This window comes from Ambystoma mexicanum, chromosome 5p (genome assembly GCF_040938575.1).
Source record: "Ambystoma mexicanum isolate Mex_15411 chromosome 5p, UKY_AmexF1_1, whole genome shotgun sequence".
Taxonomy (NCBI): domain Eukaryota; kingdom Metazoa; phylum Chordata; class Amphibia; order Caudata; family Ambystomatidae; genus Ambystoma; species Ambystoma mexicanum.
Genome location: NC_090930.1, coordinates 539,240,690 through 539,267,258, shown reverse-complemented (window position 1 = coordinate 539,267,258; position 26,569 = coordinate 539,240,690). Strand labels below are relative to the sequence as shown.

Here is a 26,569-nt window from a genome sequence, read left to right as displayed (position 1 = left end):
CTGATGCCAACAAGGTGGTAGGGTCTGTGGATTTTCCGTGGTGGCAAAAAGGTCCCCTTCAAACTTTCAGATGTTTTCCCTGATTCAGATTCAACGGCTCTTGCATGCTCCTTCATGCTGGCGGTAGCGCTATAGAAATTGATGGCTGCAGCTGGGAACAGGAGGATATTTGCACCCCCCATCCTGCAAGGCTGTTGTACGTATGCCCTCTAGATTTCCCTCTGGGGTACTTTTGCCCGATACAGCAGCAGGGCAAGCAGGTGTGCTCGATAAGTCCTTACTGGAGGCATTGGACCCTCAATAGACCCGCTTTATGAAGAAAATTGTCTTGGTCATAAGACTGCTTGTACCACGGAAGAGGGTATTCAAGGGAGCATAGCAGAAACGGCCATGCCACCCACACCAGAAGATGCAACTAGGAGCTTTGGTTACCCCACCAATCTCTATGAGAAGTTTCATCCTAATCCAACTATTTCCTCTGTTATTATAGATATAAGTGCGCCATGGGTTGGGTGGCCAGGAGCCCAGGACTGAACTCTTGACTAAATAATTCCTGCCCCCCCCTTGATCTAAGATGTGAAGGGGCGGAGAGAGAGCTAGCAATCCCTCAAGATTAAGATGGGGTTACAGAGAGTTTGGGGGCTTGGCCCTCTCCTCCAATGTTAAGAACACACAAAGTAGCCACAATTCAAATGCCTTATTGGTGACTGGGAGTTTGTCAGACTGTCCAGTGATACAGGATCCTAATAAAACTATACAGGAGTTGAGAGACAACCTCGCAGACGGACAGGGTCTACTCAAAACCTTGGGGATCATTGACAACATATTGCACCTTGTATCTATATGCCTGGCCAGTGGCAAATGTCTCTGCAGGGTGTTGGCACATCCTGAGAAGATAATTAAGACGCTTATCATTGGGGGCCTCTCTTTGGGAGGTCCAGTGATTGCCCTTTAAGGGCCTCTGTAGGTGTGCAATTCACGCTATGATACATCTATGGAAGGCATTCCGCCAGCCTTTGATAGCAATTCGGCAGGAGCTCAACAGTGTCCAGGAAAGTCACAGGATCTGCAGGGCCTTCCTTCTTGTAATCCTTTTGATGAATCCGGTATGGGTGGTTGTTAGGCAGAAACCTGTGCAGTTCCCTCTGGGACCACTGCAAAAGATTTAAGACTACAGGTGTTTGGCAGTAAACCCACTTGGTAGCAGTCTGTACCACACAGATTCACTTGGTAGCTGTGGTTGAGCAGTCAGACTTCCTTCAAGAAGACTTAGGCAGCATACAGAGTATTCACAATAGGTCAAGAGAACACAGCAGAACAAGAAAACACTGACCAGGGCTTGGTGTAAAAGAGATATAATTATTTATTTAAAACCACATCTAGAAAAACACACAGGCACTAATAGTAAGCAATTCAAAAACACGGTCACCAAAAGATATACACTCCCTTAAAAGAATATTAGACAAGTCTTAAGCAAAGCCCCACTTATTTTCAGACAGCGGTGAGCACTTAACGTAGATGACACTCTAATAGTTCGTTTTTTAAAAGGGAGAGAAAAGCAGAGAATACGTTGAAACAGATCCCAACTCTTTTACAAGAACATAACAAGAGAGGAAGGCAAAGTAAAACCGTGAAGTTGGAGTTCAATAGGCCGGATCCACTTTAAGAGTATCAAACGAAATGTGTCCAAGGTCTCACGGTTGCAGTGCACAAAAGTCTTGTAACGGTTCAAAAAGGAGTTGGACCAAAGAAAGGGACCAGTTAGAGGGTCAAGGCGGCCAGCCCAGTCCAGAAGGTTAAGGGGTTATTATTACCTTGTAGCAATCTTTAGAAAGGGAGGCCTGGCGGACACGGTACCTTAAGTGGTGAGAATACTCCAGCGGGGGCAATTGTTCCTGGCAGCGGATGCAAGTCGGTGCTTCGTCCGGGGGAAGAGAGGATCTCGTCATGGAGGAAGACAGGAGTCCGTTGCACGGCCAGGGAAGAAACCAGCCGCGGAGTTTCTCAGGTACAAGGAGCGGTCCGTTGATTCGCAGTTCAATGGTGACTGGCTATCCGGCCGCCGGGGTGCTTGGCACGGGCAGTTCGACCACAAACCGGTCTGGGGTGCAAAGAAAGAAGGTAAAACTGGTTGTGCCCACCAGTCAGGGGAAGAAGCCTCTCCAGCCGGGAGATCTTCTCTGTCGTCGGGAAGTGGTGAGTCGGTTCCGCAGGGCTCCACCGGTGGTGTTGTCGTGGTAGGTCGGCTCAGCTTCTCCCTCGTCGGATTCTCAGGTCCTGTGGCGACTTCTGAAGTTCCAGTCCCCAAAGCCCTGCTTTTATGCAGCATACCCCCATTCACTCAGCCTAGCTGTCAATCAAACATGCTAAGTGGTGAGCCGGCTGGCTCACCACTTGGGCCAATCACACAAGAGTGTGACTTGAGTTACCAAGGTAACTCAGTCCAGGGTGCCTAAACCCCCTCCCACACCTCCCCTGTGGTACCCAGACAGAATGGCACCACTTTTGGAGGCTTCTGTGGAGAAGCCCGCCAAAAAGTGGAACAAAGGGCTCGACTTGGGTTGGAGTCACAGAAGAGAACACAAACGCCATTTTAGAATCGAGTCCTGGCAAAAAATACCAACCAGCGAATTAATATGAATTAAATAAACCGGCGGTATGTTCGAGGCTATGAGAATTAAATAATTAAAGTTGGTAGCCTCGAACAATGGGAAAATCCCATAGGAAGATATTCGCGGTCGAATATAAAAAGTAGTTTCCACTGCCACCAGCCAAAACTCGATCAGGGGGGACGAAGACGTGCCCCCTCGACTAACAGACCCCGGGGCAATCGAATTGCCCCGACCTGTACGTCCACAATAGGATGTTTGTACTGGTTTCTGTTAATAATTTGGGACTAGTAAAGTCAATGGTGACCTTACATGCCCTGGGAGACAGTTGTCAGTCCCAGGCTATGGAGTCTATGGTGGGGTGTCACTATGACACCCCTGTGTCACTGCACGGAGGGTGCTGTGTAACACACATAGTAAAAACACATGATACCCTATGGAGTAAAGGACCTCATAGCCCATAAAACACATTAACAGTCCAAGGAACACCATAAATCATGTCCAAGAGTGGGAGGAAAAGAGTCTCACTCTTGGCAGGAGAAAAAAACTAACTCCCGGAATCCAGTAAAGCTGCTGGGCGATTCACTAGGTTAGGAAATTCAGCCTAAAGAGAGAATTCTCCCTAACATTGGTGCTATATGCATCTGCAGTGATTGGGTGTAGAGGTCACCAATACTAATAATAATGCTGTATTTCTTATATAGCGCTACACACCCATAAGTCTCAGAGCACTGAAATAACAGAAGACATTGTTATCCCACAGAGCGGTACACAATTTCCAACAAATGAGCTTGGATAGCCACTTGTTGGAAGAAAGTAGTTAAATGGCTTAAACAAGCAAATATGTCCTTCTCAAGGACAGGAGAAACCTCAATTTGATATGCACTTTTAAAAGAGAGGACTCATGGCAACAAGAACTCCTATATGTACACTCATCTCAGCAAATCAAGGTGTTCTAGGTTTCTCTGATGTGTCTTTTAAAAATGTTAATTCTAGTTAGATTTTGTCGACTTGCATGTATTGTGGTGGTGGTAACATACGCTTTGGCAGAAATGCCCTTGAAAAAATAGCGTTGAACTATTTCTCGACGTAAAATCCAGGCAGAGCCATCTGATGCATGGTATGATTTACATAACCCCGACCTAAGACTGGGCAAACCTTTTCAATAGTTTGACTGCTCCCCCGCCTTCGTTTATCGACCTCTCAAAATTAGAGCTGGATCATGCTCTCCAGCAGCCTGTAGGGTGTTCTAAAGTGACCTTTTTGAGATATCCATCCGAGAGGGCAAATGAGTGTATGCAATGGCAATGCAATGGCAAAGGCCTAACAATCTCTAGCTCGAGAGGACTCTTCAGCGGTTATACGGGGTACCTCTGGACCACCAGCAAACTCTTAAATTACTTTCATGAAATGTTGCCAGTATAAGACCTTCAATATCTAATGGCTATCCAACTTTTTTTTTATTTAAAAAAATAAATAAATCTAATTCAAATGTGTTTATTGGTAAAGTGTTGACAACATCCAACATCATTACATTGATATAAGTATATACAGTATCACAGTACATCAATTTTACTTAAGTGCAAAACATTCTCCATCGTATGGGGTGGGTGAAAGGCATACAACATACAGTTTCAGAGTTCTCATGCAGGTTGTGGAATAAAAAGTCTTTGCACCCGTTTGCTTCACAGGGTGGGACAATCGGATCAATGATAGGGTACGGGTACCACAAATATAACAGTTTGTGATATAGAGATTAATGGTTTCTGCACCTTTTTATTCCACAGGTGTAGGTGGCTAACTTAACAACGGTAATACAGATCAACGCCTCTGCATCTAAATTGGTTTCTTTTTAAAGATGAATCTCTGATATGCAATACATCAGTTTCTTTGCCACTCCCATTGCGTGGGGCGCAAGTCAGGGGTATTCCTCAGTTCATTTGACATGTGTCCCCAGACCATACTATTGTAAGCCTCCGTATCCGCCGGAGCTTGGTCTCGAAGTAGCTCCATCTCTGCCATCCCCCATCGATATACATCATTCAAAACATAGCTGAATTGATGGGCCCTTCGGCTCTTTCCAAGAGATAGCAATGTGTTTGGCTAGTATAAGTAGAAAGAACGCTATTTTCCTTTTGGACATTGTTCGCTTCCCCCCAGGTAGTGGCCCCCATAGGCACGTTTCGGGTGAGCACATATATTTGCTATTGGCCCAGGAGTTAGTCTTACTCACTACCTCTTCCCAAAATGCTCTGATCGCCTGGCAATCCCATGTCATGTGCCAGAAACCGGCTGTAGCTTCCTTACATCTCAGACAGGTGTTTTGGTGCTGTGGGTTAATCATGTGGAGTCTGGATGGTGTCATATGTACTCTGTGGGTAAGGTTGTATTAGTCTGAACCTGGCATTTCTTGATACCTTACGGGCTTGTTCCCATATTTTGACCCAGTGTTCCTCCGGTAGCTCTCGCCCAACATCTCGTTCCCATTTCACCTTTACAGCTACTTCCGGGAGTTCGTTTCATTCTTTCATCAACAAATACAGGCAAGATATCAAACCCCTGCTATGGGTACTACGTAGTATCTGGTGCATCAGGGGGCTATTATCCGATACAACCTGAGTTTCCTCCCATAGCTCAGCAATTCTTTTTACAATTCGGGCGTAACGTAAGAAAGCCCCTTCAGGCATGTCATACCGTTGGCGCCATTCCTGGAAGGGTAGCAATTTAACTTCTTTATAGAGATCCCCCATTTTTGTACATCCTTTACTCTGTAGTTTAACCCGGTTAAGGTTGGTCAGTATTCCCCTGATCCCTGGATCAAAGCTCAATGGTATATCCGGACTACATGAATGTGAATTCCGAGATTTCCCTAATACTGGTTTCCAACTTCCCTTGGTACTGCATAGATCGCACTCTTTTCCCTAGTTGCCACTGGGTCCCATAATAGTTAAATCCCCTTCCTATACGGTGGAAAATTCCCTAGTAAACGTTTCAAGTCTCCTTTATTTTATTTATTTTGGTATTTATATAGCGCACAAAGCCTGGAGGCATCTAGGCAATTTAACTCCAGGATATGGTTACAAGAAGGGCTAGAATCATACAAATTACATAGTTATAGAACAGGCAAACATAGTGCCTGGAATAGTGCAAAAAATACATACTTAGGAAAGCTTGCCTCTTGTTGTGGGGAACTACATCACAGTAAACATAGGGGACATAGCAGGTACATAGAATACATACTTAGGAAAGCTCAACCCTTGTTGCGGGGAACTACATCAGAGTACATATAGGGGACATATCAGGTACATAGAATACATACTTAGGAAAAATCACCTCTTGTTGCAGGGAACTACATCAGAGTACATATACGAGACATATCAGGTACATAGAATATATACTTGGGAAAGCTTTCCTCTTGTGGAGGGGAACTACATCAGAGTAAACATAGGGGGCTTAACAGGTACAGTGATACATGTGTGAAAGTTCGTCTCTTGTTGCAGGGAGTTAAGGCAGATATCCATGCAGGCCATAATATTAAAGGTGGTGAAGTACGTACTTAGGGAGGCACATTCTGGGACTAGAGGCCACATCAGGTAAGTAGACGATCAGAGAGGACAGCAGCGTGGCAGGGGTCATGAAGATAGGCTATGACGGTCAGGCTGGCAGAATGACGGTAGGGTATACATGTAAACAGCAGCAGTATACAATTACTTGAGTATAATATAGCATAAAAAAGAAAGATTTTGGTTAGTGCAAAGGCAAATATGGTATGCTGATACTGCAGCAGGCACACGTGCCATAGCAATGATAGAACAGCTGGCAAAACAGAGTGATAATTGCAACATTGGAGGTGAGTAGAACTCTTGGCAAAGGAAGCGAGGTTAGTTAAAAGAATAATGCACGTCAGTTAACCCAATGTGGTAAGGAGACAGCTGGTGGATCAGGATCCATCAGTAACGTCAATGTGATTGCCTTAGGAAATGATGGGCCGTATTTACATCAGAAAAACCATAGTGACAGAGCATTGTCAAGAAGAGCAAAGTGGGTTAAATGTCGGCACAGCGGCCAGTGTTTGTGGAGCGGGTTAACATTGTTCTGTGCTTCAGGGGTTTCTGAAATGTTCCAAACGAGAGCGGTGAGGGAGTCAGGATAGTGGGCAGCTGTGGATTCGCATACCAAGGCACAGTGCGAGATTCACTCGGTAGGGAGTATGGGAAAATAGAGTGAGCACTCTCGCAGGAGAGTAGAGTTTACAGCAAGCAGGTAGAATCGAAGAGCAATGGCTAAAGTAAGGAGGCGGCATATGTGCCCCAGGGAGCACGCAGGAGGTGGAGGGCAGACAATCACCATCAGGCAAATGGGGCAATTCTCGGGCAAGGACAGGGAAAAGACAGGGGGCCTTAAACACAGGCCTTTAATACCGGGCCCGGCTTCGCTTCACGGCTCACCCGGGCCTTAGTATTTGTTGGGGAAGTAAACCAATGAGGTAGCAGGATCTTCCTCTGTGCCACTATAAGCAGTATAGGCAGCCCAGAGAGGAGCGTAAAAGTGGCTGCCATCTTGGTCTTCTCGCGAGGTCTCCTTCTGAAGATGTAGTTGACGCAGACTCTGTCCCTCGATGGAGTGGGTGACATGCTTTCAGCCCAGATGAAGAGGTGTGTTACCGAGTTGGAGACTGTTTGCAGTTGGGCCGCTGCCTAGTATACTTCATAATCTGGCAATGTGAGTTCCCCTTCCGTGTGTGCTTCGCAGGGTGGTTAATGCTACCCTCCGTCTGTTTGACCCCCAAAGCAGTTTCTCTATGTAAGTGTCTAGTATCTTAAAGAATATATTTTTGATCATTATCCGGGATGTTGCTAAAGAAATACAACAACCTGGGTAACACCACCATTTTGCACAGGGCTACTATCCCATCAAAGAGATTGGTAAGGTTTTCCAGAATCGTATAGATTCTCCTATGCCAGCCAGTACCCGTATTAAACTCAAATGTTTCTGCTAGTTCGTGGAAGATTGTGATTCACAGGTAGCAAAACGATTGTCTCATATTGAATCCCCCATTTCGGGAGTAGGTCTACAGAGTGCACTCTCATTGATCCCAGAGGGAACACCAATGATTTCTCCTTGTTCACACTATAGCCCGACAGTTTCCTGAAGTTGGCCAACACCTCCAATATTATTGGGAAAGTAGCCCTTGGGTTACTTACATATATCAGTGCATCATCCACGTACAATGATATATTGTGCATTATGCCGCAAACTCTGATACCCGTCTCCTGTATATAGTGACTGAAGTATCCTGCCAGAGGTTCTAGCGCTAGGGTGAATAATATTGGCGATGCCGGGCAACCCTGTTGGGTGCCTCTTTCTAACAGCCACTTCTCAGATATCCAGTCGCCTGTTTTCACTTTTGCCTGGGGGCTAGCATACAGTAATTGAATCCACTGTTGCATTTTGGGGCCCATCCCTATTTCTGCTAGCATCTTAAATAACCATTCCCACTCCACAAAATCGAAGGCCTTAGTGGCGTCTAAGGCCATCAGGGTTAGTTCTTATTCTTAATGGCGGACTTCTGCCATTATAGAGTGTAGTCACCTGATATTCATGGAAGTATTTCGCCCCCCTACAAAGCCGCAGTCGTCAGAGTGTATGATGTTGATGACAGCCTTCTCTAACCTCAGTGCTATTATCTTCCCCAATATCTTTGCGTTGACATTTAAGAGTGATATGGGCCTGTATGATCCACAATGAGTGGCGTTTTTTGGGGTATTAGGATAACTGTTATCAATGCTTCTCTCATTGATTCGGGAAGGACTCCTCGGGTGAAGGTCTCTCTATAGACTCTCTGTAGCACCAGGAGCAATATATCAGCGTATTCTAGATAGTACTCCAAAGGCAGGCCGTCTGTCCCGGGGATCTTTCTTTCTGCATTGCCCATTCAATTTCCTCCACCTTTATGGGTCCCTCCAGCATTTCTCTCTGGAGTGATGTCAATTTGGGCATGCTTGCTATCTCTAGTAGGTCTGAAGCCTCCTCTTCAAAATATGTCCCCTCACTTGAGTACAGTGACTTGTAGTATTCCTGAATGACCCCATTGAGCTGTTGTTGTGTGGCTACTCTGGATCCCATGATATCCTTGATTTGTGCAATTGCTCCCCTTGTGTGTTTCTTCCGAATCAACCATGCTAGTAGTCGACCCGCTTTATCTCCTTCCCCATATAACATTTTGGTGGAGCGATCTCTACCAAATTTAGTTAGGGCTTCTTGATGTGAAGTTTGAGATATGACGGCCTTTGCCACGTCCTACCCCACTTCTACCCCCTTCCCCAGGTCGATCTCTATACCCCTGATCGCCTCCACTGATTGCTTCAACTTTCGGGTGCGAGCTTTGCTAATACCCACTGCGTTCGATATGCACATCCCTCACCTCTGTCTACCGATCCTTCATTGTCCTTCAGAAAGGAGATAATTTTGTCTCTCAGGGTTGTATTAAAGGCTCTGTCTTTGAGTTGTTTGACCCCTAGTTTCCAGGTTGGTATCGCTGGACAGCGACGTCCCCACTGTAGTACCGTTACCAATGGGGCATGTTCGGAGATCACTTTCTCTAAATATTCTGTCAGGGTGAATCTGTGTGCGTCCTCAGCGCCCGTGAATAAGTAATCGAGACGAGAGTGCATCCTGTGTACCGGTGAATAGAATGAGTACTCTATTATCTCTGTTTGATCCCCTCCATAGTTCCTGCAGGTCCAGTTCCTGCTCCATTCCATTGAGGGAGTGTGTTGAATGGGGGGCGTTGGTAAGCTCCTGTTCCCGTCCTGTCTACGTTTGGGTTTAAATAACAGTTAAAATCCCCCCCAGATGAGAATATTCAGCCTCTCTTTGCCTATTAACTCACCCACTTTTTGAAAGTAGTCTTCATTGTCTGTATTGGGTGCGTATGAATTCACTATGCATAAATTGTGTCCCTCTAATGTGCCCCGCATGATAAATGTGCGTCCTTCATCATCCCCCTTGGAAGTTTCCAGTTGTAGTGGTATTTTGGCATCCACCCAGATGAGCACCCCCCGAGAATATGACGAACATGAAGTTTCCACTAGCGTGCCGCCCCACCTTCTCTGGAGATCTCTAAGATCTTTTCCACTCATATGCATCTCTTGCAGTAATGCAATTTAAATATCATGCCTGACTACGAATTGTAGAACCTGGGAATGCTTAGATATCTTGCCCAGGCCGCGTATGTTAAAGGTTCCTATCTTAATCGACATTCAAGCTGTTTCGGAGTATCACCCCCCCCCCCATATTTCTCCTTTGTTGGGTTTGTCGTAGTTTCCTTCGGTTTCCCCGAGTGTATCCTTTTGCTACCAAGATTAGTTACCCTTACTTCCAAGCCATAAAACCCCTCCTTGGGTGTACTATTTGTGTTGTATGCCACTGATTTGTAGATGGTGTGTTGTCCTTTTAAGATTCATGCTGTCTTCTCTGTTTATATTCCTTTCCCCCTCTTCTCCCCACTCCCCCATCCCTCCTGGTTCCCTACGCTTTAGTTTCCCGTTCTTCCCCATATATCTCGCAGAAGCTAGTTCCTGCCTCAAACTGTGACGGAACTCCAACACTTAACATCAAAAAAAAGATAGAGGTTGGACTGCTCAGTCCTTCGGTCTCGCTTATGTTGGCGAGACTGGCGGGGTCGCAGTAAGGGGTTCGGCCTCAACGTTGGCTGTAGAGACTGATGCCCCTCCTCTTCCTCCCTCGTAGAGTAGTGAATTATCTTCCATTCAGAGGAAAAGTTCTCTTGGTCTGCTGTGAGTTTTTCTTCTCATTTCCCTCTCTTTTGCGTTTGCTCTGTTCATCGTTGCTTCCCTTAACATTATGACTTAGTCATTTGCCGGTGCAGTGGGTCTTTATCACTCTTGGTCTTCTCTGTCTTTTCGTGTTTCTGGATTGGTGGGTTGGCCATATTTGGATTCTATCCAGATCCAGGCTTCGATAGGTATAAGGAAGAAGTGTGACTGGTTCGCTGCCAACACCTTTAGTTTTGCTGGGAAAAACATGTAACGAAGGCCTTGTTCTCAGAGTTTCCTTTTCACTGATTCGAAGGATCGTCTTCGTCTCTGTACTTCTTGCGTGAAATCCAAAAATATCAGGATCTGTGTATTGTCTATCTGTATATTCCCCAGTCTACGAGCTTCTTGCAGGATCACAGCCCGGTCTCTAAAGTTGAACAGTTTAGCTATTATGTACCCTATGTGCTCTTTCCACCGTGAACAATTTAGAGAGGCTGCGGGGTTGCAGTGTTTCCAGTACTATTTTCTCCACAAAGAACTCTGTGCTATCCCCCTCAATTCATTCCGGTACTCCTACAAATCGAATGTTGCATCTTCTAGAGCGTCCTTCGGTATCCTCTGCTCTGTTTTCGAGGGTTCTTGGAGTCCCTGGATTTTAGTGTGCGTGGTTTCCACCACGTCCACCAAATCACTAATCCGTTGTTCTGCTGATGCCACACTTTCGATTACTTTCCCCACGTCCGCTCGCACCAATGAGACATCCACCCCTACTTCTTGGATCCTGGTTCTAATACTTTCCGCGTATCTTGAATGGCGGTCATAATGTTCTCTAAGGTCACTCCCCCTGTTTCTGCAGGTGCCCTTGGGTCCCCCTCTTGCTGATCATGGGTCTGTTTGACCGTTTTAGGCTTGGCGCCAACATACGTTTCCATCTTTTGTTGGCCTTTCACCATTTTTTGAGTGTATCTCGTAGATACCTGTAAATATGTCCCCAACCTTCTCGGTCGATTCTATGTCTGGTTCTCCTTCTATGCCACTCCAGACTAGTTTCTTCCTGGTCCACTGTATCCTTTCTGTGTCTGTCTTCGTACGACTGTCTGTTCTGCAGGGTGCGTCTCAGGCTTTATGTTTATCCTTGTGTCTGTATACCCCCCTTAAATCGCTGTGGGTCATTCTCCCTGGACTCACAGAGTTGCATCACTCTCCTCTTGGCGCACTGAGTAGTGCTTCCCGATCTGTATTCACAGGTTTTGGGGGTTTTCTGGTCTCCAGGTTTGTCTCAGGCAACAGGGTATGTGTTCCTCGAGTAATCCGGGACGCCCTGTCAGGAGTGATTCAGGTGGCCTCTACTGGTTGTGGTCTGCCCCACGGTTGTCTCCCCGAGTGGGGGTGTCTGTTTAGTCCCAGCCTGGGTTGCTGGTCTACAAGGCAAGTGCTACCTTTACAGTTTCTCTGTATATTTCATGTGGTAGTCTATCTGATGAACACTTTGGTAGCCTTTGGTGCGATTAGTATTGATAGCTTCCCTAGTCTCTGTGCACCGGGCCTGCAGCGAGCAGGACCTTTGTACCCACGCAGTAGCTGCTTTCTATCCTGCTCTGCGCATCGAATTCAGCAATTTTTCTCGAGTGGTTTTCCTTCTGGTCCAGTTGCCGGGTGAATTTGCAGTCCTTATTACTAATATTACAGGAGAAACAGCTCCCTCTTTGGTTCGGTTTTCGCAACGTTTTACAGTTAAATGTTACCAACGTTATGGATGTGGAGTCGCCCCCCGGAGATGTGTGCTGCCGAGCTATGTTAATGCTCACCTATGGGGTCCACGTCCTTGGAGCCCGCCTGGGTTTGGTCTGATTGTGGCCAGTTTCCTAGTATGGTGGGGTATCGCTCCTCACAGCCTCTCCGCTGTCTCCCTCTCCGCAGTGCTTGGAGCGGACCCACCGGTCATGCTGGTTAGTTCCGGTAGCCATGAATGGGCATCCGCCCCTTTGATCGCGTCCGCAGTGTTTGTTTTCATTTACCAGTACTCGCGAGGGGCGTCTCGTATGTCTGAGCCCAAGACTTGTCTCTCTGCTCAGAAGTCTTCTTCAAAATGGTGCCCAGCACTAGATGTTTCACACGTCGGATCGGTTTTACAGCCAAGTGTAGCTGTATTTCATCCCGTATGAGTGTCCTTTCCACGAAGGAAGTTCTTAGAGTGCTTTATCAGTGCTTTTCTCGGCGAACGAGAGCCGAAACCAGGTTATTTCCTCCAGCATATCTGGCGGCCTCAGCAGAGCGATGTGGATTAGGTCCTCATCCACACGCAGCTCAACAGCACACCCATGGCTATCCGACTTAAGCAGTTTTGATGTAGTTTGCCTCCAGAAAACTTGGCTTTTGGATGATTTTTTTAGTCCAAGACTTTCAAAGTTTCTTGATGAAGGCTGAAGAAAATGTTAGGGGCATCATGGGGGAGGCTTGGTTACAATTATTAGTCCCAACATACCTTTCCAAATAGGATGGTTCCTGACTACAATCTTTTAATTGCCCTGTCTATCTGCAGCTGATAATACCCAAAAGCTGTTGATTTTTAATATTTATATCCCTCCAAAAAGAAATTGCTGATTTTTTGTGTGTTGAAGGAAGTGGTATGGTTCAACACTTATAAAGTACTAGTGATAATTGACTCTTGGCTGATCCCTGGACCTGGCACAGAGGCTTGTTGCTGGTGTGTCCTGGCCTCTCCGTTTCCCCCCACATTGGGTCGGGAGGGACAGGCGCACAGTGTGCCCCGGCGATGGTATTATATAGAACGACAAGTAATTAAACAAACAGACAAACAAACAAACATGGGATAGTTTTAAGGTGACGATTAGGGGCTTTATGATTGATTGGACTTCTCGTCTTTGGAAAAAATCCATAAAAGATGTGGATATATTGGAAAGGCAGTTATCAAAAATACAGCAAAAGTATGCCAGAAGTGGGACGGTAGAAGACAGGGTGGAAATGAATCAGATTCGAGAAAAGTTGTCTAACGCAAGCAGTTTATTGGCTGAGAGGGATCTTTTTTTCTCACAACAAAAATATTGGGAAACTGGTGGTAGGTTACTGGCGAATAGACTGAAGGGTATGCATGGAGAGACTTTTGTCCAAGGGATTAAAGCTGAGAATGAACAATTTGTGTGGAAGAATAAAGATATTTGTTCACGTTTTAAAAACTATTACAAAATGTCATATTTGGAAAAAGAAAATCAATATACAGGCAAGATTTGGATAATCATTTTGAAAATATTCCTTTTAAAAAATTGTTGCTTGACTATAATAATATGTTAGAAGCAAACATTGGAGTCGATGAGGTTCTTTTGGCTATTGGACAATTGCAACTGGGGAAATCTCCAGGCTTAGATGGCATACCCACTGTGTTTTATAGGAAGTTTGATTCTTTTTTGGCTCCGATATTATGTGATTTCTTTAATTCTTTTTTAGGAGGGGAGAATCTATGTCAATCAATGACTGAGGCCATGATTACGGTGATACCTAAAGAAGGTCAAGATAGTAAAAATTGTAAGAACTATAGACCTATCTCTCTGCTAAATGTGGATGTCAAGCTTTTTACAAAGATATTGGCAAATAGATTAGCTGGTTGTATTGGGGGAATCATTCATGAGTCCCAAGTAGGATTCATGAGGGCTAGATCAGGTTATGACAACATAAGGGCATTGGTAGACATAATAAGTCTTTGTAGTAATAAACGTGTCAATGCTGCTTTGGTCTTCATGGATGCTGAGAAGGCGTTTGACAGAGGGAATTGGGATTTTCGAGAATTTACTATGGAGAAAATGGGATTTGGGAGGAGGTTCAGAGGGCTGGTTCGTTTTCTTCAAAGATCTGCAATGGCGTGTGTTTGGGTTAATAGTGAAATGTCTGAAGCTTTTGGTCTTAGTAGAGGTACGCATCAGGAATGCCCTTTATCACCTTTTTTGTTTAATATCGCTCTGGAGGCCTTGGTAGCATTGATACGTAATGAACAGACATTACAAGGCCTGAACTTTGGGACAAAAGAAGTTAAACTGCTCTCTTATGCAGATGATATGGTAGTGGTGCTCTCAGATCCTGGGAGAGGTAGTATGGTTCTCAGGGAGATATTAGAAAAAGTGGGCAAGTTTTCAGGTTATAGAATAAATTGGGATAAAACAGAGGTGTTCCTGCTCTCAACGGCAGTTAGAAGAGGGGATTTTGCAGGGTGGCATTGTAGGTGTCAGAGAAATGTGTGAAGTATTTGGGGATCTTTCTGATCAATGATGCGAGGAAAATGGTTCAGTTCAATATAACTAAATTACTGGATACACTTAGAGGAGATATTAGAAAATGGTCAAGATTAGATTTTGGGATCTGGGCAAAAGTTAATTCAATTAATATGTCACTTCTACCTAAGATCTTATATGTCATGCAGTTGATTTCTCTTAGTTTTTCTAAAAACAATGCTTAGGAAATTGATCGGGTCTTCCAATACTTTCTTTGGGGTGAGAAAAAGGCCTCTAGGATTCGAAAATACATTCTACAATGGAGCACTAAGGAAGGGGGGTTTGGATATCTGAATTTGGGAAAATATTATAGAGGTTTTCTTTTGAAAAAAGCAGCTCAATATGTGAAGGAAGAAACAGTAGAACCACCAATAGGGTTAAATATAGAAAGGAATGCTTTGTTGCCATTCAAGTTGGAAAATATCTTCTCAATGGGGAAATTATCTAGGGGATCTACTAAATTACCAACTGTTAAGGTGACTAAGAATTCAATGTCATGGGGGATACTTAATTTTGATGGTAATGTATTTTTGCAAATAAATAATAGAGTTTTGTTTCGGTGAAGTTGGGCTTCAAAGGGGGTATTGAAATTGGGAGATTTACTGCGAGATGGGAACTTATTATGTTTTGATGAACTTCAAAGAGAGTTTCATTTAAATGGAAGAGAAAGGAATAGATATAAGGAACTGAAGAATCTTCTGACCCAAGTTTTTGGTATGATAACTGTCCCACTTGAGAAGGAGCCGGTGGGTTGGGCCATGTTTCGTTTATCACCACGAAATGTATCTACGTATTTGAAACTTATGAGGGAAAGTGATTGGTGTTAGAGTCTTGGAATACATTAAAACAGAAATGGGAGGTAAACTTAGGTTGTGTAATTAGCGATGATGCTTGTAAATATGTGTGGCAGGTTGGGTATACTAGAAAGATGGATCTTAAGTTATGACTCATACATCAGAAGATTTTGGGGATACAACCCCAGTGCGAATGTGTGATTTGGGAATGATTACAGAAGATTTTTGTTGGGGATGTGGGATAGAGAAGGGGACGTTGCTCCACATGTGGTGGCATTGCCCAAGAGTGTTGACTTTTTGGAGAGAGGTACTAGATAGATTGGATGTCATCTTGTCAATTTCATTGCCAAGGGAGCCTTTTCAGGTTTGTTTGTTGTTGGCAAAAAATGGCCGTTGTTTGAAGGCTCGTTTGTATGGACAATGGATAGATAAAGTATTAGTAATAGCAGTTAAACAGATTATGAAGGTGTGGAAGTCAAGGAAAAAACCAACAGCGGAGGATTGGATTAATGATGTGATTGTATTTTCTGAGTTTGAATTAGTTATGTTTAAGAAACAGGGTAACGATTGTAACTATTGGTCCTTATGGAAATCTTTCATTGATTTGTATGGTCGTGAGGTGCAAAATGGAGAACTTGATGAATGAGGCATTTTAGTCGCCTATTTTTTTGTTTTTTGTTTGTTGGTGTGTGTGTGTTTGTTGTGTTTTATTGTCTTTATGTTTAGGGAACATCAACATTTTGATGCATATATGTGGATTTTGTAATGAGCTTTATTAACTCAATAAATACATTTAACTTTTGTCTGTTGCTTTGTTTGATTGTTTATGCGGTTTTCCTTTTTTCTTAATATGTATCTTTATTTAGATAAGACTGATGTATTGAGATATATGGGGTGGTTTAAAGATTTTGTTGATGTACTTTTCTTGTGTTCTTTTTTCTCCATATGTGACTGTTTAAAAATAATAAATAAAGATGACAAAAAAAAATGGTGTTCAGTTTGTAATTGAGCTGGTTTCACTTTAACGGGGTTTGCTCTACTGGCTTGGCTAATACTTGTTATTCGTTTGGCTTCAGCAACTTCAATGACTGCCACATAAGTATTTAGTATGTTACAAGGAGTCCATTTCTATGTGGAAACAAAACGAGGTACAAGCAATTTCGTCTTGAGAATGAACTACCACTTTAAAGATGTGCGTTCCCTCTTTACGGTCAGCATTATGCTTCAAAAGAAATTGGGAAACAATTTCATGTGCACAACCTCTTTTGATGTTGAATGGGCTTGTAACTTTGCAGGAAAGTCAGCTTCTAAGAGTTACCGTCAACCTTCTTTTCTGTAATAGGAGATACATGACCGTTCGGCAACAGTTCACAGCCAACATTGGGTAAAAGAGAAGCTCTCTCATCACGCGGGTACTTTAGCTTTGATGATATAAGCGTGTTATACAATTCTCTTGTAAAAATGAATTCCTAGTTCTGTGAACAACTTTTACTCGCTCTCACTTGCATGGGAGTATAATTTAAGCTGGCTACAGTTACCGACAAGGTATTCCGAATGATTTGGAGTACGGACCGGCTGAGCTGCCGCAAGTGCAGATCTTGGTGGTAGTTGCAAATATACAAACGAGAACTTTGTAGGCTGAAGTGGAGAAAGGTTCCATGTGAACAGCAGTTGAACATGGGTCAGTCGGTCCTAAGAGATGAGCGAGTGCTGTTAGGCATAGACAGGCAATGGCCTCTGGTGCCCTCAGATAATCGAAAGGGAGTCGGGTTCAGAACCCCAGACCCAGAGTGGCAGAGATGGGTGCCCTTGTGGCATCCATTGCGGTAATGCAAACGACCGCGGAGAAGATGGCAAGAGCCCCAGAGAGAGTTCTCTTTTCTTTGTGAAGGGCAGGGCACCCTGGAATGTGTTCGCCTTGAGAGAGGGGCCAGTGTCTTGGAAAGTGTTGCGGTTCCAGCGACAACCCGTGAGCTCCCGCTGGTCCTTTAAAATCCAGGGGAGATAGTATAAACCTTGCGCCGGGCCGTACGCATATCCGCAGCAGGTCTGCAAGGTGAACAGCCTCTTGCATGTTGGAACAATCTAGGTAAGGGAAGTCGGCAAGTCCGATCCATTACTTTGGGATATAGATTGGCTCTATGGGCTTGTTCGGTCTGGCTGAAGCACGAAGCAGGGTTGGGGGTGCACTGTGATTGAATGAGGCATCCCCCCACAGCGCAACTCTGGACGCGAGCCAGTCCCTTCTTTTCGATCACCCCAGCTCCGGATTTTGCCTCTATCCATTCCCCGTCCGGGGTTCTGGGTTGGCGTTCTGTCTTAGCTGATGACTTAGAACTGGAGTGGACCAGTTGAATCTGACTTTTTAATTAAAAAAAAAAAAAAAACATTGCGAAGGTGTTGATGCAAGGTAATTTCTGCCCAGATGTCAAAGTGAAGCAATTCAATGAAGCATAGGTAAACGGCAGGAGTAACTATGACTCTCTTAAGGTAGCCAAGTGCCTCATCACATAATTAGTGACGCACATGAATGGATGAACAAGATTCACTATCTAGCAAAACCACAGCCAAGGGAATGGACTTCACAGAATCAGCATGGAAGGAAGACTCCATTGAGCTTGACTAGAGCCTGGCACTTTGAAGAGCGACAGGAGGTGTAGGATAACTGGAGGCCCTCTGGCGGTCGGTGAAATACCACTACTCAACATTTTTTCATTTACCTGGCCTGGCGAGGCGGGTGAGCCCCATGGGGATCTTGCTTCTGGCTGCAAGCACCTGGCACTTGCTGGGCACAACCCGCTCCAGGGACATTGAAGGTGGGGAGTTTGACTGGAGCAGTACACCTGTCAAACAATAATACAGGTGTCCTAAGTAGAGCTCAAGGAATGCCCCCTCCAAGTGGCCCCCAGTGCAGGTGGTGCCTGATGGGTCCGAGCGCAGAGCATAGCTTAAGCAGGCCCTGCAGCTGAAGACCAGGTGGAATCTGGGCTCCAGTGGCAATCCGAGGGGAGAGCTACCAGGGATCCGCGAGGGGGCCCGAGACCCCCTGGCTTGGTAGCCCAGAGCACCAGGTCTTCCCCAACCGGACCCAAAGGGCCAGAGTGGAATGCAAGTCCCACCAAGCCTGTCATGAGCGCTACTCCTGAGGAGCCAAGACTGGCCCAGCGTCCCCGGAAGCAGGCTCATCATCCACACCCCCGGTTCCAGCAGACCCCTACAGGGGCCCTTTGGACCATGTCCTGGCGCCTATGGCGCCAGGCTCATAAGGAACCACAGTCCCGGCGCCATGGGCTCCGGGCTCATATTCTTAAAGTGTGCAGTAGTGATTGGGTGGACTTACCTGTGGCAGACCATGCTACATACTCACCTAGAACAATCCAAGCTGGGTGAAGTACCAGCCACTGGCTGGGAGGGACCAATCCTCTGTTACAGGAACTCTTTTCTTACCTGGGTGGGGCTGATGCTAATCCTCTGACACTGGAACTCTTTTCTTACCTGGGTGAGGCTGGAGGAAGAATACGCACCAAAGCACTTCTCCACTATTCAAACCACGCCCGATAGAATTCACGTGCTTCGCGTTCTTCTGCAACAGCAGCAGGACGCTCACCAAGTCGGCTCCTGCATTCCAGGTCCAGACACACCCTCAGCTTCTTGAGCAGCAACCTGTGGATGAAGAAAAGGCACAGGACCATCTACTCATCAGAATTCAGCCACAAGAGTCCAGTCTCCGACAACCTGCAAATAAAGACATAAGGTTAGAAAACGGGCAACACGCTCGCAGCTGCGCTCGCTTACCTTATCCATCCGTGATCACACCGGAGTTCACCGCGGCCTTCTCTTCCGCAGCATCCCAGCACCTGGAAGACAAAAGACATTGTTAGTGGTGTCCGAGCCGAAGTGGCCTCAATTCAGTAATACTTACGCGCTTCTTCACGCGCAGCAGCGGCAGCATCGCCCTCAGCATTTCGGCACCTGAAAGGAAGGAAAAGACGTCATCAGAGGCGCCCATTTGGAAACGGCCACAATTCAGTTATACTTACGTGCCACCGCACGTGCAACAGCGGCGGCATCGCCCACAACATCTCGGCACCTGAAAGACAGAAAAGGACATAAAAGGGTGCTCCTTCAGAAGCGGCCTCAGATCTTCTATACTCACGAGCCTCTTCTTGCACAGCAGTGGTGGTGTCGCCAACAGCTCCTCGGCACCTGAAGGACTATTACAAGCCACAAAAGGACACTGAGCCTAAACACTGAAATCATACAGTGACGTAACTGGATTCCACGCGCCCCTGCACCAGAAGCAGGATGGAGAGCTCGGCTTTACTAAACCAAAGGTGAGAGTTCGTGGAGACCAGTCGAGAACCAAGAAGTAGGAAAAGCAGAAGATTGGTGGGAGAATTTATCCAACCAGCTTGTAATTACCCCTTTTTCTTCCACCTGCAGAAAACTCACCTTACAAGCCAGACAGTCAATATTCGGAGGTCCTGTCCAGAGCGTCTTCCGAGTTCTACGCCTCATCATAGTCATAGAAGCAACTGTAGCAGTCCAGTTTGGGTCAGTGCCTCCGTGGGAATCAGGTGAGCGTTACAAAGCCCAGCAGCTGGATGCACAGGCCTTAGGAAGGCAGTCAGGCGAGTCCCGGGTCCGGGCCGATGCTCCCTAAAGCAGGCTGGGGCATTCCAGGTATGTACCCTGCAAGAACCAAGCTCTAGGGTCACAGCTTCTGATGCAGGGAGGTGGCCCCCTAACCCAGCAGCAGTCCATGGGCACCCATATTCACCGGAGTAAGAAGTCCCAGATGGCCGTGGGTTGCCTCCCCAGCCCAGCAGGCCCCTAACCCAGTGGCGGTCCTCACATGCCCAGGCAGGGTCCCCCGGCACTATCCAGAGGGAAAAGCTCTAAGGTATCGAGGCCAGAGCCTTGGCCCTTGGGTACCTGGCTCCCATGCAGGGTATCAGCCCCCTAATCCAGCGACAGTCCCACCGCGCCCTCAAGGGTGCCCCAGACTGAAGGGCTAAGCTCTCATGGGTGCCCAAATGCTGACATGGTCATAAGCCTGCAGGGGCATCTGCCGTTCCAGGCGACTGGCCTAGCTAGGATACCATTTCTTACTTGCTGATAGTAAATCATCACTAGTCTATGGCTAATGGCGAGTGAAAATTTTGCACCCTGCTGATGAGGTCCAGCATCTTTCTGCATCTCACATGTTTTCAGCGATAACATCCAGGACAAACAAGGGGAACTGGGATGCAAGATAAAAAAATATGTTTCTGAACCATAACAACTCTGCTTCCCCACCACAGAGCCTAACTTCCAATACTGCAATGGCAGTCTGTATGTAAAACATTTAGGTTCCCCTGACTCATCAAGTGCACATCAAGAAAGATTTGGAGCTATGTAAGTAAAATTGATTAATTCTTAAAAACAGTCTATCACAACAGGCGCTTACGGCTCAAAAGTCAGTTGGAGGCATGGCGCTCCCCCACTTCAGGAAGTATTATGAGGCAGCACAAATGTGGGGTCTGAGCGAATGGATCACAAACACTTCAGAAAAATGGTGGGAGGCACAGGACCGAGCAGTAGCAAGATCAGATATGCGCCACTTACTATGGACCAGACCCGAGCACAGACATCAAAATGTCTGAATAAGCGAGATCATGAGCACACTCCTGGAAATATGGGATAGAGCTACCAAGAAAGAAATACTAACAATAGACCCTGCCCCCTTCATACCAATCTTTGACAACCTGGAATTCCCTCCGGGCACGGAAAAAGGAGCATTCCAGAAATGGCGGGAAGCAGAATGCTTGAAAGTGGGAGATCTACTGGGCCTCACGGAGAAAATATGAACAACTACACCACTGGCTCACTACGCCTAGAATAACACAAGCAATTACAAGGTCCCTGACCCCAATCAAAACGTATATGTTGACCCAATCGGGAGAAAAGAACTTTGTCTACACCCTTTATAAATTTATAAACACATAGGCAGAGGACATAACATGGCAGTATATGAAGAAATGGGAAACTACGTTAGGGAAACAAATCACGAGGGAACAATGGACCTACATCTGGCAAATAATCCCCAAATGGACACGGGCGATACAAACAAGAGAAGCATGGACAAAAATAATGATTCAATGGCATTGCACCCTGGAATGACTCCATAGAATGTTCACCACGGCCCAAGAAAATTGTTGGAGGGGATGTGATGCAGTAGGAAACTGGAGACACATATGGTGGGACTGCAGGGTTCTACAACCATTTTTGACAGAGGTGGAAGCCCAAATGCAAAATATCTTTAAGGGAGCAGAAAACCTAGGTGAGGAAATATGGATGTGCGGCATGTGGAATCCTCGAGTTAAGTCGAAAGATACAAAAAATAAATTTTATGGGATTCCTCATAGCAGCATGGCTAGCAATAGCACAAAAATGGAAACAGAAGATACCACCATCCAACCAAGAATGGCGACAGCGAATATGGACATACGTGGCAATGGAGAGAATCACGCACAACATGCAAGTTGACCAGCAGAGATTCGCAACAGATTTGGGGGAAGCGATAGACTATCTACAAAGTGACTATATGATGCAATGTTGCCCACACAAAATACGCATTCTGGACATGTTTATAGGATAAGACGGAAGCAGAACATTGCGAAGCAGTGGGAAACCAAAGAACAATACAACCGGTGAAGGGGAATTGGGGAGGGAAGGAAGGCGGGATTGGGACAATGTTAAAGTCCCGAAGTTTATGTTTAAAGAAATGCCAATAAAAACTTATTTTTTTAAAAAAAACAAAAAAAAAACAAAAAAAACAGGAAAACACAGTTTTGTACAGTTGTGCCCTATGAGCATTTTCAGCTTTTTCTAACTTAAATTCAAGGTGGACCACAGCTCCCAGAATTTTCTCCAAAAACTGCTGAATTCTTGCATTTCATTCCCCTCCAATGCCTTAATCTGATCAGATGCAATCTGGATCTCTTTCATTGCCCTCAGTCCCGGACTCTTATAGTGTTTAACCTAGACTACATGGAGGAAACCTACCTCTTGATTTTGCTCTTCTTCTTGTTGCATGTACAAGAGGTTCATCAGCTCACTCAAGCTTCTGGCCACTTAGTCAGCTTCCAGCTCTTCCTAGTCAACCTCACTGGAATTGTGCAAGGAGGTACACTTTTGTTTGAAATAGTGTCCCTATTATTTCTGTGATGCCTTTCCCACTATGCCTGTATTAAAAGTAGCTGCACCTGAGACCACAGTGATCACTTCCAACTGTGCACCAGCCACTCCTTTCCCAGGTAAATTAACACCCCGCCAGGGACCAATGGACAGACACTTTCTCCCATGATCTACCTGTGAGATGGCCCCGGATAAACGGTTACCCAGCACCTTCCAGAGTACAGCAGTAGATACAGAGGTAAGCTCCAGCAATTGCCTCTTTCACCACTGCAGGGTCCTTTCATCCTATCCGTTGCTGATCCCATGTCGTAGGCTCCACAGGTCACGATTGCCAAGTTGATATGGCTTCCACTCTTATCCACAGGAAACCTTGTCAGCAGTGTGAGCAACAATACTTATCAGGCTCGTGGACCTTATAATTCTAGGGCCATCAGCACTGGCATGCACAATACAGCATGAGGATACTCCTACCCTCAGATACCACTCAGGACGTTGGAGCAATTGCAGAAAGTGACCACGTTTCCAGTCTCTTTCCATCTGTCTTATTTTCAATTATTTTTTGTTTGTTTTTTCTTAGTTTGTCCTGATTTAACCCCAAAACAAGAAGAATTTGGAGTCGGACATGAACGGTAATGGACTCCAGTAATAGTAAGGTACACCATATACTTACTTGTCAGGCTTTCCATTCTTCAAAGATTGCTATAACTTTTGATCCTCTGGACAAAATATTAACTAACAAACCGGTCACAATGACCCCATTACTAAAGTAATATAAGTAGCACAAATATCATCGGTCTGAATGGTACTGTTACTACGAATACTAAGGCTCCCGATGGTATTGCAACACTGATACTACAACTGCTTGCGTTTATTAGCAATGTAAACAGTATTTCTACTAATGGTAAAAATAGCAGTCGTACTACTAAAAGTAAAACTACAAGTGGTATGGATTCATTTCAGCGTTTGGTTCTATGTCAGGACCAGAGGCGAGCATCAGGGTATCTTTCTTTACTTAACTCTTTAGCAGTCAAATAAACTTAAAAACAAACGAGTACATTCCAAAACTACATTTCCTTAAAACACTGAGCATTTATTAAGTTTGGAGCAATCCTCGGGTCCTTCCACCCATCCAAATTGAGTCCAGGATCCTCTTCTACCTCACTTTTTGCCAAAAGCTTGCTCTCTTTTTGCCACGCTAAAACAGTTAAGTATTATTTTCAATGCTCCTCGAGTATATGAATGACTTGAGGGATAATGATGATGTTCAATGTGCAAGCGCAACATAGGGCAGATGCCGCCTCCTCTGAACACCTATGGAAGCAGTGTTACACCTTTCAACTAGAGCACTGGTTAAAAACTGCCACAGCTCTGCAGGGAGCAGATCGCAGCAGAGACACAATAATAGGATTGCACACTCATATTGTTTCGTGGTGTGTTTTTTTACTCCCCCCCCCCCCCCTCTCCTCAGCAACAACGCACATATGGACTGCATGATGTTATCAAAGCCCATGAGGACGTGGCAGCCAGCAGCTTTTGGTATGCAAGTGTGATGGTGCAGGTAGGGCAGATACAATATCACTCCCCTTTGTCCCAACTCGCCAAGAAAGCAGGAGGACCTCATGGGGCAGAAACTCCCCCTCTAGGGATAAGGACGACCATCCAAGAGAAACAGTATTTTGTATTTTTATTTATTTAGTGTTACGGTTCACTCACATTGCATTACATTACAGTTTACATTTTACCATTTCATACAAATACAGAATACAAATATGATACTTCATTAATAAGACACAAATAAAACCGCAAATGCCTAAAAACATCAAATTAAGACCTTGTTAAAAAGACTAAAAGAAAAGAGAGAAGAGGGAGAGAAGAGTAAAGAAGACTAAAAAAGGAAATGACAAAACATTATTTTATTTCCCAATTCAATCCCTACATAATCACTCCTTACTTAACGACCGTCTCATTCTGATTCTTATTTCCAAACCCAGATGGAATGATTCTGTTTAAAAAATTGCACAGTAGCTAACTTCCATTTGTTTGCTTTTTCTATAAAAATAATTTGCCACACAAAACCTACATCCAATATATTACCATTATTCATTCATTTATTTCACTTATAAAGTGCGTGAACAACCCTGAGGCATCGAGGCACTTTTACAGATAAACTCAGGATACTTATGGATATGAGGAAAAAACAAGTTGTTTACATTGGTAAAGTAAGTAAAAATCAGACCCAAAGCAGTTTAATCAAACAATAATACTTTCAGGGTTCTGCGGGACACCCAGTAAGATTGTTCTGATCTCAGCTTTGGGGGGAGAGCGTTCCACTACCTTGCTGCGATGTAAGGAAAGCTTGTGCCGCCTGCTTTGGCACGGTTAACTTGGGGAAGGAGAAGGCGGTGGGCATAGGGTGACCTGGTAGGTCTGGAAGATTGGGTTTTGGAGATTTTCTGTGAGAGGTAGGGGGGCTGTGTCTGAGAGGCATTTATGAGTGATAGATAGGGTTTTGAATATTATATTATGCGTTCTCTAATGGGAAGCCAGTGAGCGGTTCTTCTGGCTGGAGTGATGTGTTCTTTTTTAGGAATGTTAAGGGATTCTCGCAGGGCGTTATTTTGAATAACTTGTAGTTTCTGCAAGTTTCTGGTTGAGGTGCCTGCAAACAGGATGTTACAATAATCTAACCTTGACCCGATGACAGCTCTGGTGATAGGTAGGCAGCTATCTGTTGATAGGAAGAGTCTGGAAGCGTTTAGAAGTTTGGTGGCATAGGCTGCTGATGAGGTGGCGATAGCACTCACTTGGCAGATCATGGATAGGGTGGCGTCTTGGTAGACTCCTAGGATCTTTACTGACAGGGAGACTTGGATTAGGATGTTATCCACCAGGAAGGCTGAGTATTGTTCATTGAGGTTTTCTTTATAACTACCGGGGGACAGACCAGCAAGATTTCAGTCTTTTCCCCATTAAGGAAGAGGCTATTTTCCGCCATCCAAGTTTGAATTGTGGAATAAGTATTGTGAGTGTTCAAGTCGACTGTATAGTTTTCTGTGAGTGGGATGAGAATTTGGGTGTCATCGCCATAGTTGGTGTAGGCTATGCCGATGGAGTACAGGATATCAAATAGTGGCTTAGTGAAGATGTTGTATGGTGTTGGGGACATGCACAAGCCTTGAGGTACCCCACAATGGATAAAGGATGGTGGGGCATTTGCATTCTCAGAGAATAATCTCATGACTCTACTTTCTTCCCAACCTTCTTTTTATTGGTTTTGTACAAACAATATTACAGCGTGGCATTATATAGCATGAGCATTATTCAACGCTTGGCTGTTTAGTAACAGAAGAGACCAATAACATAAACACGTCTTTAAAGTCTTAATCAGGAGGGAGGAGGAGGGCGAGGCCGGGGCGAAGGGAGGCGAATGAGGCTGGCGTTTAGATGAGGCGATCCAGGCGGCGGCCTTGGGGGAGAAGTTGTCAGAGGTGGTGAGATGATGGCATAAGGTTTTATGGTCGACTAAGTCGAATGCTGCGGATAGGTCCAGAAGGAGGAGACGTGCTGGCTTTCCCATGTCTATGATCTCATCTAACTGTTTTTTAGGTCCAGAAAGCAGTCTCTGTGCGGTGGCCTGGGCGGGAATCCAGACTGTCTTATTCCTAGGACGTGGTTAGCTTCAAGGTAGCGTTGGACTTGCAGATAGGCTGCTCGATCTAGTATTTTCAGTAGGAATGGGACTGTAGTTGGTCAGGGTTCTAAGGTCCACAGAGTTTTTGTTTTAGCTGGGGACGTACTGTAAGGATATTTGGCGTGTTACCGCACAGAGTACAGCACTACTGCGCAGGATCAATGTGTAGCATTTTTTTTTATGCAGCGCCACTGCATGGGTTTGTTGCACTGCTATGATGCAGTTGTTTCAA

At 45.2% G+C, this 26,569-nt stretch overlaps 1 protein-coding gene across 4 annotated transcripts in view; it reads right to left on the bottom strand.

Moving 5' to 3' along the window:
* The window catches only part of SYTL4 (synaptotagmin like 4), a 1,339,985-nt gene that overhangs the window by 148,332 nt on the left and 1,165,084 nt on the right, over positions 1 to 26,569 (bottom strand). The window lies entirely within an intron of this gene.